Source organism: Molothrus ater, chromosome 4 (genome assembly GCF_012460135.2).
Source record: "Molothrus ater isolate BHLD 08-10-18 breed brown headed cowbird chromosome 4, BPBGC_Mater_1.1, whole genome shotgun sequence".
In the NCBI taxonomy this organism is placed as follows: Eukaryota; Metazoa; Chordata; class Aves; order Passeriformes; family Icteridae; genus Molothrus; species Molothrus ater.
This window is the reverse complement of record NC_050481.2, coordinates 57855190-57869221: the sequence shown is the minus strand read 5'-3', so window position 1 is coordinate 57869221 and position 14032 is coordinate 57855190. Positions and strand designations below refer to the sequence as shown.

General features: G+C 42.1%; 1 long non-coding RNA gene across 1 annotated transcript in view; it reads right to left on the bottom strand.

Moving 5' to 3' along the window:
* Nucleotides 1-799: 799 nt before the first annotated feature.
* The window catches only part of LOC118685933 (uncharacterized), a 52196-nt gene continuing 38963 nt past the window's right edge, over nucleotides 800-14032 (bottom strand). The window contains exon 2 of the long non-coding RNA XR_004980070.2: nucleotides 800-1898. This is a non-coding gene — a long non-coding RNA (uncharacterized LOC118685933). The remainder of the gene's footprint in view (nucleotides 1899-14032) is intronic.

Here is a 14032-nt window from a genome sequence, read left to right as displayed (position 1 = left end):
GCTTTTTGCACGGCCACACTGGTGAGGAAGCTGGGGGTGCATGGGAGGGTGGGAGGAGACACAGCCAGGACAGGTGACCCAAACTGACCGAGGACGTGTTCCAGAGCATGTGACACCATGCTGATCCTCATCATAAAACTGGGGATAAGAAGGAGGAAGTGGGGACATTTGGAGTGATGGTGTTTGTCTTCCCAAGTCATTGCCATGTGTGATGTGGCCTGGCTCTACAGGGCATGGCTGAACACCTGCCTGCCCAGGGGGAGCAGTGAATTAATTCCTTGTTTTTCTTTGTCTGTGTGTGTGGCTTTTGCTTTCCCTATTGAACTGTCTTTATCTCAACACACAAGTTTTCCCCTTCTGATTGTTTCCCAGATCCCTCTGGTGAGGCAGTGAGTGAGGGCTGTGTGGGGTTTGGCTGCTGAAACCGTGACACTACAAAATCTGCACCCACAGGCTGCAGAGTGAAATGTGCTGGGTGCCCCTTTGTCCCTACACCAACGGGTCCTGAAGACATTTTATGTGTCCCTTTTCATGCTCAGAACAAATTGTACCCACATGAAAGGAATTCTGCCTTACATCTCAGTCTGCCACAGAAAAACTGATCAGAGAATAGAAATTGACTGTTGCTTAGGCCTTTTAACAGATGCAATTATGTGCAAACAGAATTACAGGCTTGGATCTTTGGAAGTTCCAGGTTCACAAAGCTGGGAATTGTTATGCAAGAAATCACCTGGAAGAGGAAATTTAAATTAAAAATTTCAATTATAGATGGGAAATATTCAAGAAAAGAGATGAAAAAGACCATAATAAATAGATTTTATTACACATATACATATAATAAATAATCCAATGAACAAAATAGGGTGATTAACATGTCAACCTGCTTTAAAAAAGAGATAAAACAACCTTATAAATATGGGTAATAATTTGAAAGTGCTGAAAGCTGAGCAACAAATACATATCAGTTAAGTGTTAAGAACTGTAGAAAGGTTAGCAGCAGAGGCAGAAATACTCAAGAAGTGAGATCAAGGTACAAAAGGTTAAACATATGGAAATTAACTGGTCCAGCTAACTTGTAGTCTCAAAGTGTTAAAAGCTGGTGGAGAAGGTCATTAGACCTTCAATATTGGTTTTCAGTACAGTAGTCATTAAGTTGCAGCTACCTGGCAGAGAACTGATGTTACCCCAGTTACTGCAAGAACAAATGGGCCATCCTGCTGCTCTGACAGAAACCCCAGGAGCACCACAGAAGAGCAGATAAAAGAACTGAGTTTGAGGTTAATAGTAGAGGTAATAACAAACAGGTTTATGGAAAGCATATAGTAGCAAACAATATTGATAACTTTCAAAAATTGGTAGTTTTGTTGATAAAGCCTCCACCACTGAAAAAAAATCCTGAATTGCTCTAAGATATTCAGCATTGAGTCACAGAAGAAGCAAGAGGGAAATCAAACCCAGGTTCACATGATTAAGTGAGAAAGGAAGTTAGTTCTTTGATAGTTTCAAGAGTTATACAGAAACAGAGAGACAGCAATGTTTCTAGTGAGTTTTCTCTGGGGCTAGGTGATAGGTCCATGCCATTTAATATTGAAATGAAAAAAACCCCAAACATCTAAGGGCAATGACAGAAATATTAGAAGAATATTGTGTAATAGAGAGTAACTGTTCCTCAGTAAAGGACTATGCAGATAAAGGTACAGATAAATAACCAGTTTTTAAAGGAAAAGGAAACACCAGTGGGATAAAAATGAGAGGGAGCATAGGTGAAGAACTGACGAGAAGGAGATCAAAAGTATCTTCCCAGGACAAGGATTTCGGTTCTCACAGAACTGGAAAAGCAGTCAGCCATTCACCCTTGGGCAGCTTCTCTTTCTTCCAGGCCAAAGCAGGAGTAGGTGCTAAATAGATGAAGGCAAGAGAAAAGAAACAAACTTTCATTTGGTGTCACTGCAAGAGAAACTGAATACCTGCTCTGAAGGAAATAGATAAATTTTTAAAAAGGAAATGCACCCCCCCCCCCACAGAGAACACCACTCTGGAGAGAGGTCTGGTGCTGGGCACTGGTCTGTCTCATATAGGAGAGCAGTGCCAGGGCTCTGGTAGGTGCTCCTCAGAAACCCTTCTGACAACTGTTCATGTTCAACACTCCCACAGGGAGACCCTGTCTCTGCAAACTCTTACTTTGCAAACAAGTGTTTCACTTGAAAAATGCAAAAAATTCAGACGGTGTAAGGAGATGCATGATTTCAGCAAGAGAGGGAAGCTAAGAGAGCCTAAGCAGCATTGGAAAATGCTGGGCCCAAACTAAAAAAGGTAATTTAAAAGAAACAGTATCTCTTGAAGAAAAAAGAAAAAGTGCACAGACTGACCACATCAATGATCCAGTCATCTGTAACATAGCTTCTCCAGCACAGATGAGACAAGTACAAGAACACCTTGAGGCCCTGGACTACAAAAAAATCACCATCCATAATTCAACTGTCTAAACAAGCTTGTGAAGTGTCCAGTGGACATAATAAATACCGTTTAGAGTAAGAACAACAGAACACAGAGCTCTAAAACTGAGTGGCTTGAACAGCAGGTGGAAAACAGAGTCATTCACAGCTGTCCTGAAGGATTGTATTGGCCGAGCTGTTTTACTATCGCGTGGCCAAAACTGGAAACCAGAGAGTTCTCCACGGCTCTGCAGGTGTTATTTCAAAAAAACAAAACCAAAAAAAAAACCCCACCAAAAAAACACCCAAAACCTTTGCACCTATCCCCTTGTGTAAGAAAGGCAGCTGTGCACACAGTGAGGGCACCAAGAGGTTCAGGCGCTGCCTGCAGCCCATGTCAACTGAAACAAACCACAAAACTGCTGTCGCTTCTGAAGAGGCCTGGAAAACCTCATTTTACCACAGAAATACAAAGCTTATTTTTCAGCTTCAGATGTACAATTTTCAAATTGAATGCCAACCTCAAAAAGACTCAATTGTTGCAGATATGTTCTAAAGAATTAGAAATACACAGTGAAGAACAAACAAGACAAGAATCAATCAGATAAAAGAGAAAAACCAAAACAACTGCTGCAAGTCAGGTTTCATGAGAACTCTGATTTTGAAAACTACTGCTAAGGTACAGCCCTGTAGACTTTTGGCCCCATTTTCAGCTCAAAGAAATAATGTCATAATCTAAAAAGAAACAAAAAGAATATATTTGAAGACAGTAGTAGACAGGTAGTTAACTCTGAGATACCATGATATTCTAAAAGTATGAATGAAGCTTTTTTGGAGTTTAAGAAATCTAAGACAAAGAGTTACCAGGATGAAGATGGTCAGGTTCATTGCATTCAACAAGCAAATAAAAAGAGCAATTTACTGATAGTGCTCTTTTTGCTGGTTTTGTTCTGGCGTAGTGTCCACATCCCCAGACCCAAATCCTGCTCTTCTTCAGTCTTCCTAAGAAGCTGCTCCCACTCTGAGAGTCTGGAGATGATGGAGAGGGGACATGAGGTAGGCAGGGTAGACCCTCTGGGCTCAGTTCAGGTGCCTCATTGGATAAACATGAAGCACGTGCAGATTTGCACATCAGTCTTGCACAAATCTCCGCCAGGCCTGTACATTGTCCGAAGTGTTGTAACGTCCAGAGTCTTCAAAAGACACCTCTTCAAATACTCCTTTTTTTCATCAGCAGCAAAATTTACTTTCTATTCTTTTTTATCTTCCCTCATCCTGAGAAGAGTTAGGACTGAAGTATGTCTGATGGAAAGCACCTGATGAGAACAGCAAGCCCAAAGCACAGCAGCAGCAAGGAGAAGGTCAGCCCAAACTGCTGTACCTCAGCACAGTTCCTTCCAGCCAAAACCACCCATGAGACTAAAATGTCCAGCCTGCTTGCAAAAAACATTTCTCTTTACAAGCAGTTGCAATGCAAAATAGTGTGCTGTAGAGGGAAGGAAACCTTTTATAAAAAAAAGATTGACTTCTGGAATTTATTTAGGTCAACACCAGTGGGACTTTCTCAGAGGGAAGGAAACTTTTTATGAGCTAAATGTTTACCTCCTTTGTGGGAGCAGCAAATTAGGTGTTTACTCCTTCAAGCAGCAACAGAAGCCAATACACCTGTTCCTTCCAGATTGTCCCTGCTTTTTTTGGCATCCAATACCCTGAAAATGGCTCCAGTGATCTGCCATGGGAGGGCCAGGCGGTTTGATAAAACAGGTTGAAGTATTTGTTTTTTAAGTACTAAAAAACCCAAAAATAGTCAATGATTGTGCTGGCTAAGAGAATATAATGCTTATTGCCTCATTTTATTATTTCTGGCACCAATCCCACAGAATATTGAAATTAGACTAAAATAAAACTGATGAAATGTGGTTAAAAATAAACATGTTGCATATATTTATGAAAAAGCCTTAAATCCCATATGGCTGTGCCTTTCCTCATGGGGTGAGGGATGGGATCAGAGAGATGTTATCCATGGTCTGATCCATCACTGCCCTGTGAACCACCCAGCCCCAGTTCCCACCCCTGGGAAGGGACAGGGTGACAGGAAGGGCATCTAAAATCCCATCCCTTATCTGCCAAGTGCAAACCTATGCTCTGTTCCCACAAAAAACCAGCAGGGAAGGACTGAGGGGTGGAGATAGTGTAAGTGTGAAACCCCAATTAAGCCTCTGCATTTCTCTGGTAACACCTTGCATCAGCTGTCACCAAGTCATCACAGCCTGGTAGGTGACATTCAGTATATTTATGTACATGGAAAGCCACAGCTGGATTCAAACAAATTTTTCTACAAAAGTGATAGGCTGAGAGCAGAGAACATTAAAACTTAGGGGTTAGCTCACAGTCCTGCAAAAAAAATCTTTTTTTTTCTGAATATCAGTCCAAAAATGTTTTCAGATTCAGAAAAGGTGCTGGGTTATGTGGGCAACCCAGCTCAGCCCTGGCTAACAAATCTGCAGAGTAAAGACACAGATTTAAAAATATAAAGGGCTTATGCAAAGGAGCCAGACTGAAAGGTGGATTGAAATTCCCTTTTGACCCTACACTCATCACACACCTAATCCCTTTGGAGCATCAGTGCCTCAGCCCTGGGAGGTGCAAAATGGGAGCTCATCCTCTGGGCACATCAGCACTTGATGGAGGTACAGCACTGGCCCTGCCACAGCCAACACCCAGCGCAGAGAAACAGCTTATACCAGCAACAAAAAGTTGTTTTGCTGGTAGGAATTAAACCACTTTGCTGAACAGATTACATTATAACAACAAAAAGGCCTTTTGAAGGTAGGACTGAACTCACAGTAGGGATTTTACTGTTGTAATTATACTCTTGCCATGCCAGCGAAACTTTTTAAGCATAAACCGACTCCCTGCATTTTTATCTTTCCAGTTTAAAAGGTTACACAGAGGCAGAAGTTATGAAATAGCTTGGTACCTGGCATGGGGAACTGTCTCAACCCCCTAGAAAGCAATTCATCTTGCAATGGAGAAGGCTCCTGAGAGCAACTTCCCAAAGGAACCACAGTGATACACAAGCTCTGGAGGTGTGTCAGGGGACTTGAAGTTGTGGTCCAAGGGGTTTGCAGGTGTACCCTCCTTGCAAATATTTTTTTTTTAAATTAAGATTTTGGTAGTTGTTTTTTTTTTTTTTAGAGTACCTCTTTGACATGTTTGCATCTACCGTGTTTATAAATCTCAGTGGGTGGGGGATATTAACTCTAGGGAAGAGATTCTGCAGTGATGAAATGGTGTGCATATGCAGATCAAATCAAATTGTAATCCTTTGGGAAAATCCGATGTGTAAGTGCTCCCTATTCTGGATGTGCCAATTCAATGGCATACACACTTTTTATATATAATGTAATGCAAGAATAAGAAACTTAAGACACATTTAAAGAGGGAAAAAAGGGTGGAGCTCCTTGGCAACAGCTCTAATCCCTTTGAAGGCTCTGGCATCTGCTGAGTCAGGCACTCCCTCCCTATGTTTTAGTTTACAATCAGCCACTGAGTCACAGCAAGTTCCTGACTTCCCTGTTGGAACTACATTGTCATGAACTACAGTTGCATATTTTTAGGGATTGGATACTTTTATTTAATCTCTTTGTTTTTGTTGTCATTGCTCAATTATAAATAAACAAATTTTGAATAAATAAATTAAAAGGGAAAAAAAGAGTTCTGAGCTCTCAGCTCTGAGTACAGCTGCAAGAGGCTTGTTCTCATAAATGCTGTCCTCGAGCCACAAAGCACACTTCATTCTTTGGGAAGTCCTTGGATCTGGAGAAGCATTTTGGAGAGCAGCCATGGGATCCTCACATGAAGCATCTGGAGGTAGGATTGCACTAGCAGAGCTCTCTGCCCTGCTGGATAGACCATGCTCCCCAGCAGCAGACTAATTAGCCAGGGTGGAGCCCCACTCTGATACAAATCCATGCTAGCCTGGATGTCTTTCTACAGCGCTTCCCAGTGCCACGCAGACACGGGGATGTGGCCTGGAGCCAGCCACCAATCCTGCCTTATTTCCTCATCCAAAAATTGAAGATGCAGTCTGCCTGCCAGCAGAAACTCCCATTGTGAAACTGAGTTTGCTGATATTTGCAAAGCATTTTAAGGCGTGTCTTAGTGGGAAAAAGTGTCTGAACTCCAGGTAGGTCATAGGAATAAACCTGTTTCTGATTTTAGCAGACAAAACAGCAGTGAGCAGCATTTCACATGCACAGAGTTGAGCTAGGATTCCTCTTTAATCAAGTTAAGTCAGGTTTCATGCCTGCCCCTGCCAATTATTTAAATCCCATTTCCCCACAAAAGCCTCCAACCCTGCTGTGGTGGAGCTGTTGACTCACATTGTCTCTCAGTCAGGTTACAATGCACTGACCTGCAGTCATCACCAGCATGGATAGGGAATAGCTCCATGGGAATGTGTCAGTGTATCCTCTGGCACATCCCTGTGCTGCCATGGCACATGCCAAGCCCCAGAGAGATCCCAGAGAAGTTTCCTGGGAAGAATTAACATAGTGGGTCAGGCAGAAACTTCTCCAGCCATCAGTGGACGTCCCACTAGAAACCTCAGGAGAATGTGATGCAGGCAAAGCCCCTGAAGCACCTGGGTTACCCAAGAGACATCATGATGATCCTTAGGCTTGGCCAGTGCCAGGAGATTAGCTCTAGGCAATCAAATTAGCTCTTCTGCATCAAAATATGCTCTGCATTAACCCAGGCCAGGGAACTGAAACCGTGACCCCGTCTCTGTGCTCCGTGAGAACATTGGAGAGGAAATGCTGAGAAAATGCAACGTGACTGTTCATGGAAGAATGATTTCTGTCTTTTCTTCAAAATGTTTCTTGAGTTTAATAGAAGCATCAACAAACTTATCTATTAAGATCTCCTTTGCTCATCAGCAGTGTTTCTATCTCTAGGCAAAACTTGATATCTGCTTAACAGTGCAGAGCAAATTTATAGGACAGCTTAAGGTAGGAAATAATGAATTCCACTTCAGCAACTGATAGCACATAATTGTGTGTAGCTACAGTTTGTCACACTGAAATTCATGATAATATGTAAGCTCTGGGGTTCAGTTCTTATTTGCCTCCTATTGTTTAAAGAAATAGAAAAATTAGAAATATTAAAAAATGGAAATAAGTTCCATTAATTAGGTCACTTCCCATTCAGTGAGATTCTCCATTACTTTTTAAAATGCACTCTTAACCTGTATTTTTTAAAAAGTAATTTTGTCTGCTTCATTCCCATTTTTCTCCCATGCTCTTTCTGTATTTTTTTATTTCCATGTACATTATATGAAAAGCATCCATTTCTTTCATCACATTATTTTCTACAACTTTTCAACATTTCTTCAGCTTTAGAAACATTCCAGAATGTCTAAATAAAATGAAAAATATGTATATTTAAAAGTCTCTAAATTTTAAACTTGTAAGTAATGCCTTTTAATGATAGAAAAGCTTAAAGGAAGAGAGTGACATTTATAAAAGCTAATATTTTACCACCAGTTTTATATTTCAATTATAATCCCTTAAATATTAAAAAGCCCAGCATTCCATTTAAGGTTTTGAAGTATAAAAACACATATTTTCATTGAAAAAAAAATCTGAAGAAAAGAATTGAACTCAGTCTGAAAACAGTGACTTTTATTGCTGAAGGGATGGAAATTAAAAGCAGTCATCTTTACTGAGGAGCTGACTGTAAGGGGGCAAGGTCATAATTTGCACGTAATTACTGGTTTGCACTATCGTTTAACCACTACTGAGATGAATATGTTTTCCTTCCTTCCCTCTTCCTGTGCAGAAGTAGTGTTCAGCACACTTCTAATGCATTACATGTTCTTGTGCAAATCACTGCTTTCTGTGGCTTGTGATTCAATAGCAAACATTTCTGTCACAAACAAGGTCTGCATCTAGAGATAGCTCTGTATTTTCTGATAATATTTTCAGTTAGTAAGAATGTGCCATCAGCACATAATTACAGACATGCATGCTATGACAAACAAAGATGAAAATATTGTTCACTAGAGTAAACCAGGAATATTTTAAATATGGGGTGTGTCTGCCTTAGTATAGTACATGCAGTCACACCAGACTCCTCTGCATCAATTCACACAGAAAATATCCAGCCAAGTATTCTGGGTGAGCCTATAAATAATACTGTTTCTCAAGGCTGAGAAATATATGCTTCTTGGATAACTTTTAAGAAATTTGATTTTCAGAACTGGCTGAGGTTTTGCTTGCTTTGTTAGTGCCCACTTTGAAAATGCAGAGTGTCCAGGAAGAGGTGAGCATCCCCCTGCTGGAAACCAGTCCTCAGCTGAGGAAGATGTCAGGTGCCAAGAAACAAAGGGGCCCAAACTCACTACACATGTTAGTAGTTTGACCTTTATATCAAAGCTATTTTAAACATAGCAAGATTTTGTTTCAGCATTTGATGGTGGCATACCAGATGCTGCAGCTAGAATAAAGCCATGCACGCTGATACCAGTGTTTGTGTGCCCAAGGCAGAGCTACTGCTGGCCACCTTTTCAGGGGCAGCTCTTCCTGCCATAGCCATAACTCACCTTATCCATGATGGTCTGTTGACAATCATTTCATGTATGACCCACTGTGCTGCAACAAGCTTGAAAAATAATGGCAGAATGTTTGCTCCCTCACTGATATCTTCAACCTTTGTTCCAAACTCTTGCTTTCAAGGGAAGTGCAAGGCTTGTAAATGGACATGGGTTCTTGGGACTCCTCTTTGGCAGTCTGTGTGGTAGTCCTGATATGATACCCAAAGCCTGAGCTTCATATTCTAAGCTAGCTACACCTCAAAATTCACAGTGAAGGTATTTTGCCTGTGCTACCCAATCTTCTTGGTTTAACAGTCAAGATTTTAATCCCTCCTCCAACTTGCATTTACACAGAATTTCTAGAGACAGGATGAGTTCCAAGCTGGGATGAAATAAATTTCCAATTTCCCCACAAGACAGAACACTATTCTCTGCCTGGCTCTGAGAAGCTGATTGTGGGTGAGCGGGTGCAGCCCTCCCATTCTTCTCCAGCTGCCTGTGCCAAGGGCAGAGCACTGTGGGGGTATTCACACAGGGCACTCCAGAGCATCTCCCTGCACCCAGGCTGGAGAGATAGGAGGGTGGGTGGCTATTCACAGAATCACTGAGATACTGAGGTTGAAAAGGACCTCTAAGATCCTCAAGTCCAACTGTTAACCCAGGACTGCCAAGTCCTCCATTAAACCATGTCCCTGAGCACCACAGCTGCACCTCTTTCAAATACCTCCAGGGATGGTGACTCCACCACTTCCCTGGGCAGTCTGTTCCAATGCTTGACAACCCTTTCTGTGAACATGTTTATCCAAATATCCAATCAGATGCCCCTGTTGCTCAGCTTGAGGACCTATTACTTTCTACCTGAGAGGAGATCAAGCCCCACCTCACTACAGCTTCCTCTCAGGTACTTGTAGAGAGCAGTAAGGTCCCACCCTGAGCCTCCTTTTCCCGAGGTTAGAGCCCCAGCTGTTCCTCGCAGGAATTGTACTCCAGACCCTTCACCCACTCCACTGCCCTTCTCTGGACTCCCTCCAGCACTGCAGTGTCTCAGTAGGTCCCTTTGTCATAGAAGGAGATCAGGTTGGTCCAGCAGGACCTGCCTTTTGTTAACACGCACTGGCTGGGCCTGATCCCCTGGTTCTCCAGATCCTTGATGCTGGAAAGGCATAATGAAAGGCTTGTGCAACCTTAATTCAGCCTTCTTCTAATCTTCAATTACAAAAATCACATACTGTATTTTCCATGGGGCCCTGCCTCATTCAGTTCACGGAATAGCTAGTGTTCACTTAATGAGCAACTATTCAATATTTTATTTTCTTCTCACTCAGTGTGTTGCCCTAGGCATGATTTACTAGATGTAATTCAAACCTAGCTGTGCAGCCAAAATTATTAATTTCAGCACAGATTTTTTTTTTTCCTTTGATACTCATCCTCACAGCGCTCCTGGGTGCTACACAAACAGTAAATAGTATATTTTCATAGTACCACAGTGAGGTGTTTTCATAGTACCCCAGTGTGATTAAATGGGGAGGAGAGGTGGAATTATCCTCTGTGTTTCACAGGTGCATAGAAAAGGCAGAGAAATACAGAGGAGACATTACAGTCCAAAGAATCAAAAATTTGTAACACTCTCTTGACAATTTGAGTTTTGACTTTTGAAAATTCTTAATATAATTCCAGTCTAGTCAACCTGTATCCATCAGTGCTCAGAGATGGAGGAGACCTTCTAAGCCATAGACTGGTTCCCTCCTATCACAGGCAGCTTTTTAATAATCCTATCAAATTGGACTGAATAAGAATTGGGTTTCTTGAATTCCTATTAAAAAGCTGAGAACTCACTCCTCTGATAGTTGGAAACCCTTTTCTAATTTTCAGCCTAAATTTATTCATAGCCCGATTGCACTCATTTGTTCTTAGGCCAACATTGTCCTTCACCTTAAATAGTTCCTCTCCTTCTCTGGCATTTGCCTCTGCTGATAAATTTAGAGTGAGCAATCACATCTTTTTCTCTCTCAGCATTTGTCTTGAGGAGCTAAATGAGCTACACTCCCTAAGCTGTCTCTCTGAAATTAAGCTGCCAGGTCCCCTGTTCATCCAAGGAAGCGCTTTCCATACCTGCTTCAGCTTGCACTTCTCTGCTCTGGGCATGGCTGACCAGGCTTGTGGGCAGCACCACACCTGCCTGTATTGACCCAGAGGAAGGTCAAGAGGCAAAGGGTAACTGCTGGTAACCAAATGAGTTAAAAGTATTTCCATTTCTGCCCTGGAAATGGTGGGTCTCAGAATCAGCCCGGGATTTCCACAGCTACAGCACATCAATGACTGAAGTCTACCAGCACATCCCAATTTATGCTCCTTTTCACATTCCAGCAGAAAGTCTCAGCACTGGTTGAAAGAATGCATGTGTTTTGTACCACTGATTTTCATCTTGCTGCTCTCCTGCCAGTGCTCTGGATCATCCCTGCATTCCTCTGCTCCAGTATCCCAGTCCCAGCCTGGATGGTGACACTGCCCACAAAATGTCAGTGTCTGACTCCACTGGCAGACTAGTGAACATATACCTGTACACACACTGTACACAAAGTTGTTTTTTGAATGTGTCTGCTCCTGAGATTAATTATAAATAACTAACCAGAGAAAAAAAAAAAAAACAACCAAACAAACCAAAAAACAAATCAGAGCAACTATTAGAAAACCACCCAGGTCGGCTATGAAAACTCAGAGCATTAGACACCCTGATTTGATACCTTTTGAAAAATTCCTCTACTCAGGGCTGTCAAATGTTGGTCACCTATTTGACATGAAATAAATTATATTTTGATTTCTAAGAAGATTACACTCCATTAAATGTAAGTCTGCTTCAATTATGACATATATGCAGCTTTTGGGGATTCATGTGTTTTTCTTTAAGGTGTGAATTGATTTATGCAAGGCCATTTGTAGTCTTTTTTTTCAGTCAAACATCTATCTTAGAATCACATAGTAAAACACCTGGTAAATAATGGCCAGACCAATTGAACACAACTGGAGAAACATAATACAAATTTGACAGCAAAAAAGAATGTATAGGCAAGAAATCCAAGGAGAATAAAAGCAAGGTAGTAAGCGTGTGACACCATGACTTAGCTAAAATAAATCACTTCCAGTTGCACAGACTGCTTCTTTTTCTGGCTAAAAAATCTGCATATTTCAAGCAGAATACAGCGAGGAGGAGGATGCTCCCTACCCACCAGACAAGAACTCAAACCTGGGGGAGTGGCCACAGCAGGTGATGGTAGAGCTCACTGAGCAGCTGCTAACAGAAGACTGACAACCGTGAGACCACGACAGACTTTGTGTCACCATCCTCTGCACAGATAATAGCCCTGGACAAGCTGAGGGGACCCAGAGGCATATACTGTCAAATTTAGGCCACTTTATGGATGCTCTTGGGTGTATACTGCCTGCAAAATACTCCAGAGACTGGTGTAGGCAAGAAAAAATTTCCAAGCCAACAAATTATGGTGATTTCAGGATAACTTAGATAACCTCCAAGGTGTAGGAGGGATCAGATTTGAGCTGGAATGATCAAAAAAGGAAGTATATAAACACAATAGCTCTCTGACCTCAGGCGGACTCAGCCCAGATACATAGAATAAGTTGCAAAATACCCTTTGGAAAGTCATAACCTAAATTCATGGAGGCATAAAACAGGGAAGAGGTAATATATGAAGATTTCTGTGATCAGGGTGCATTTTCACATGTACTTGGGAAAAGAGAGAAGACTTTCTAGCGTGCAGGGGAAAAAAAGCAACAGCCATAAGAAAGGCTTGTGCAGAGCAGAGAGCAGGTTCAAGGTTGTAGGCACTTCTCTTGGTGAGAGAAGAGGTGCAGGAAGGAGCAATGTTCATGCAGGCACTGCAGGTGGGAGGAGGCAAGACAGGAGCAGGGTATTGGGTATTGGAGAGGGGGGACCCTCTGCTTTTGGCTCCTGCACTGCTCCCTGAGAGTAGCCCAGTCTTCATTTCCCACTGGAGTTAATTTTGGTGCCTCTGTGAACACAAACCAAGGAGCTCCCTTAAAGCAGACAGCTCACCTGCACAAAGGCTTGCACCAGCTTCACTAGATCAGCTTTTCTGAACTGCTGCTGCTGGGCAGACGGGGTCTGGGGAGGTAAGGAGGGGAAACATTTGGTCCCGGTGTTACGTCAGTGTGTCTGACAGAAGTGTATTTAGTCTCTGCCCAGTGAATAACACCTATTTAGGGGGCAGAAAAAACCCCAACTGTCTGACAAAGCCCCACTTCGTATGCCCCTTATTCTTCCTTGAGAAGTATCTTCAGCTGTGAATACGTGTATATACTCTAATGACAGTCAGCTGTCACGTCTGTAAACATACATTTACCTCCCATTAAGGGTTATTTGCCCCTTTTTGTGACCTTTCACCAGCTTTCCATACCCTGGCCATGTGGCACAGATGGTATAATCCTGTCAGGCTAAGGCAGGTGACAGTGCTGCTCAGTGTTTAGTAATCAGTGACTGTAATTAGCCAGACTGGACGCAGGCTCAGATAATAGGGCAGTCAAACAGCTGCCAGTCATGAGGCTTTTCCTGTGGACTGCAGGGGATGGAAGAGAGGATGATATAAATAGGCCATGCATTTTTTCCAATACACTTTGTACAGAAACAGTGATAATGTTATATATGGTGATTTTCATTAAAAAAATTCCTTCCAGAGTGACCAATAAAGTGTGTTCCATATCACGAGGAGTTTTTAGTTGGATTTTAAATCTGATGGAGGTGTCTGGAGAGTGTTTAGCAGCACCAGATCTTTTTCCTATTTGGAGATTGTCTTGTCATGTTTTCCTTGCACAGAAATGTTCACAGGCACGCCAAATGTGGATGGATGAAACGCTCCAGGTTCCTGATCCTTAAAGCAACTCTTTTAACACAGGAAAGTGCTGTCACAAAACTTCTACTAGTTTGCATTGAGAGATCAGGATTTAGATAAATAAAATGAAACTTAGT